The sequence below is a fragment of the Cynoglossus semilaevis genome, chromosome 12 (genome assembly GCF_000523025.1).
Source record: "Cynoglossus semilaevis isolate Cse_v1.0 chromosome 12, Cse_v1.0, whole genome shotgun sequence".
In the NCBI taxonomy this organism is placed as follows: domain Eukaryota; kingdom Metazoa; phylum Chordata; class Actinopteri; order Pleuronectiformes; family Cynoglossidae; genus Cynoglossus; species Cynoglossus semilaevis.
This window is the reverse complement of record NC_024318.1, coordinates 13944970-13949765: the sequence shown is the minus strand read 5'-3', so window position 1 is coordinate 13949765 and position 4796 is coordinate 13944970.

Sequence of the window (4796 nt, the reverse complement as noted above, 5' to 3'; positions counted from 1 at the left end):
ACGGTCGGGGGGGGGGGCTGGGGGGGGGGGGGGGTGATGAGCTGCAGCCGTTTGGAGAATTGGACGACAACATTTGTAGGGAGCAGGGATGATTGGATAATACAGGAAATCCTCTAATGGTTTGAATGTCAACTGGTCAATAAAAGCCTGGCATTCTTTCACTGCTCATTTGTACTGAGACGGGGGAGGTGATTAAAATTTGAAACAAAAATGACCAACCTGACATTTCCACATCTAGTCTCTGTTGTTTCTCATGTCTATTAACCATCCCGTCCTCCAGTGACACGGCAGCTGTGTGAAGCCGTCCAACTCATTTCTACGCTTCATGAAGAATATTTCAAATGAACCTTGACCACAACAGTGAGAGTCTGATAAGGGTTGTTCAATAACATGATTTCCTGGTGGACGTGTTTGTTTGTTGACACCTGTGTATGTCAACATAAGAATATCCTAATATCACAGGAAGTTGATCTACGGGGAACTTGTTTTATTTTGACACGGAAGTCTGTCCTTGAATGAAGTTTTCACCAAATTGAAGGCAAACCTCTGTTGAGGTAGTGACTACTGTAGCTGCTTGAGGACATTTACCATCGATGTGAGTATAAGAGTAAATTGTTTTTGCTATACATCGACCCTTATGTGACGATTTGTCATGGGTGAACCCTGACCTTGGACGATGACTGTTGGCTTTGTGATTGGATTGTAATATCTTTACATTAGCCAAATGAAGACAAACAAATCACTAGCATTTTAATCTTTAAGGTTGACAGGACTCTGAATTAACTGTAGGTGTGAATGGTTGTTGGTTCAATACTGTGCTTGGTTTTACCGAGGACTGGCAAATTGACACTCACCTGTCGACAGCTGGGATTGGCTCCTGCTCTCCCAGGAAGCTGTGAAGGATTCAGCAATAGATAATGAAGTTAGTGAATATCTGTGTAATGACTAAATACTAACATTTCTAATCATATGCATGTGAGGGTGAACAAGCTGTGGTCAAATACTATATACCCACCTTTATGTTAAATGAAATTAAACCTGAACAAGTGCATTAATTCATAGCGATTAACGGTTTTCAGATTTATAAATGCAACTTTTCATATCAGGGACCAGAGACCCACCAACTTTGTACATCTGCTGATTCTCTGCAGCACAGACTGCAACCGAATGTTGAAACAACAAATTAAGCTCAGCAAACTTACACACCCACCAGCCAAATCCTGTATGTAAATGTGCAAGGTTCTGAAAATACTAATCTCTTATTAAAGCAGTCCTCAAGTGAGTCTATATTTGTATAAAAGACATAAGAGCTCCAGCTGCCGGGAGATTTTCATTTTCATCAACGTAAGACAGAAGATGAAAAAAAGAGTGTTAAATATTTAGCATTCTGAATTTGAATACCTGTGACACAAAGACAGGAGTAATGCAATTATGATGTACTTTTTCTGCTGCTGCAATCTATAATAACAGCATTTACACAGTATAAAAATCCCCTATTAGTTTAGAGGATGAATATGTCCGCAGTACAAGGAAAGAACTGTGTCAGACTCTTCTCTGCCACAAATAAATCAAGCAGAATTCATAAAAATCTAATAGGATTTCTTAATAGAGGGTGCTACACATACAAGATTAAAAGTGCCATTCATCTGAGGACAGAGAGAGAAAGAGGCCTTCGTTCCCTTTTGTTATTCTCTGGGACCGCAGTGCTTCAAATGCTAACAAGGAATGTGTCGGAGAGTTCAAATCAGGAAAAATAATGCAGGTCATGAACATGAATGCCGACGCGACACTGTCATCGTTCGGCGTGAAATCACTGAATACAAGCAAACAAACAAATCAACAAACTGGAGAGCAGAGATAAGGATTTCTACTGTGTTTGCCTCTTAATGAGGCAAAACCAAGACAGGCAGCAGATAAGACGGTAAACACTGCTCTGCTGTTTGGTCACAGCCAACAAATCCATTTAATCCAAGGATATGAAGACAAGACTGGGAATTGTGAAAAAAACAGAAAAGGAAGAGGAAAAAAGCTGATTTTACATATGTCATGTCAACATTTTTTAAATGACAGATTGGAAGTTTATCAAGGCTGATGAAGTTTTTGGAAGTGGATGGGAATGTTAAGATGTTCAGCAGACTGTTGAAAACACTGTGTTTTATTGGTGCATCATAACTGCCTTTGAACTTATCCGTTTATCCGTTACCGGGTCACGGGGGCAGCAGTCCCCACGACCCAAATCACACTGCCCCGTACCAGCCTCCCTGAACCTTCCTGCGTGGGTGAGTCCACTGGAAGGTATGTGAAATTATATATTTTAATATATAAGTCACAAAACCAGTAAAAGGATGAAACAAGTGCGACTTATAGTCCAGAAAATATGGTAATTGCAAATAATTAAAATCATGATTAATCATGATTAACTCCCTGCTCATTCTTTTATCGTAGGATTAAGAGTCCAAATCAAATCTGTATGCAGTACAAAGGACTGTTATAATATAGCAAACATTTCTGAAATACGGACCTGATTGGATGAGTTGTACACCTCGAGGTGTTAGATAAAAAACAAAATGGGAAAAAAATAGAGACAAAAAAACAACTTTTTAGCAGAACTTCTCCTTTCTACAGTTATAAAGTTCTTTACACATTGCATTTACTAGATGAGGGCAGAGGAAAAAGAAGGGGGCGGCAAAAACACCCTTCATTTTTTTTTTTTAGTTTTGAAGTGCTGTTAGACTCAGTGAACGTTCCTCTCAACCCACCCATTAGATCCACTCCTGTTCTGTCCTTTTCTTGTTCTTTGAGATTATGTAAATGTAAATATTCAGTTTTTTTCACCTTGGTATTTCAGATATTAACTAACATGTCGCCCACGTCGATCACACATCCTTTTATTATCATTATTGACCTCAACAGTTACACCCTGTCATCCTGTCAGTGTTGTCTGAGTAACACTTCAGAATATGGGAGCAGTCATGGAAATATTTACACTTTAACTCAGGTTTAAATGTAAAGAAAAGATGATGTTTTGATATTTTTAATAACTTCCTAGATTATTTTTTGTTGGGTCTTACTGAGGCAAAACCTGAGTTCAGGGATATTTTTGCAGGTATTGGAACTCGGGGAGTCGGTCCAAAGAATCAACAGAAAATAATAATTTTAGAAAAAAACCCAATAGGGATAGGAATTTCTGCTTGAAGAAAAAACAGGATCTGTATCCACTGAAGTCAGCGTAAAACCTCCAAAGTCTCCAAAGAGGGTTCTAATCTATCCTGCAACCCTCTGGTAGTACATCGACATGTACAGCTATTTGAAATCCCTTATTTGTCCCACAATGGGAAAATTCACAGTGTGAGTCTGCAACTCAGATAGGCTGCCACAGGAGGCGCCATCGAGTATTCAGATCCTCCGAGGCTCGAACCCCGGATCCTGCGACAGAAAAAAAAAAGACTAAATGTAATTAGTGGAGTTGGACTTGACGTTATGTCTTCACAGTATTTTGAATATACAGGTGAACGTCGACTAAATACGCACAATGATTGAGTTTTACTCCAGATGCCCTTACTGACACAACCCAACCTGGGATTTTTTGGTACCCGGTGGTACCGAACTCGGGGAGTTCTGGGGTCCAGCCCTGTACTACTCTAGTTTTCTGTGGTAAAAAGTAAACACTGAAATTTAAATACATCTACACTGTCTCCGATGACAGTGACATTTATCTATCACTTCACTCTGTTTCACACTTTGTTTCCAGTCCTTCTTTCTACTTCACGAATAAAGCAGTTTTCACAAAACCGAAGATCCTCTTCACTGCTGTTACCTGGGGTGTACTGAAGACTGTTAGTGTGACAGCAAAAGAAAAAGGGCACAGTCCTCCAGATCTGTCATACTTATCTGCAAAAATGTGTTCTTGTAATTTCTGCCTATTTTTCTTCCTGGCGTGACATTAAACTAATCCTCACCGAAGCAACGGCAGCGAAATTGGAGCAAGTTTATAAAAAAAATAAAAAAATCTCCTGAGGCAGATTGAGAAGATGTTTGTGAAAGATGGTGAGCTCTAATTTCTGGGCTTCCTACATTAATAATGGTGTTGCCTTCATCGCACTTCTTCACTTTAGAACTGCAGACTGAAAGTGAACTCGCCAACTTCCAAACTTTGCCCATTAGCAGCAGAATGATACAAAAATCAACATCACTAGTTAATTTGCATGAATTCTGATTATTTTTTCACACTGCACCATCCACACACATGTTCAGACTCATGACTAAACCACAACACTAACTCTTCACTTCTTCATTGGCGTGCATTCAAACGCTTGTGGTCAGGAGGGATTCTCTTCATTAGCATATATGAGCCGGAATGTGTTTGGAATGTTTGAAGTTGTTGTGGAAATAAGTTTGGGAATAAAGAAATATCTACAAGTTAAATGTTCAGCCTGTGGGCGAACGAGGTGCTGTTTTTAAATTGGCCATTTGAGTCAACTTGATTTTCAGCCGTTCTGTTCCCTGTGAGCCGCTGTTTGTTTTATTAACATAAATGAGCCTTTATCTGAGTAGTGGGCAGTTGCTGTCTCTCTCTCTCTCTTTCTTTCTCTCTCTACCAAGTCTGCACTTTTCAAATATATGGTATTGACCCTGAACTAAAACAAAGAGCTTTGTTTCTCTGCTGTTATAATGTTATTCTGGTTCCAATGGAAGGGTTCGGAGCTGGACTATATTAACTTTCCCATGAATAACTATCCCTGCTTTTCCCACTGTAATGGACAGAGGGCTAATTGTAATTAACAGGAAGTCAAGTG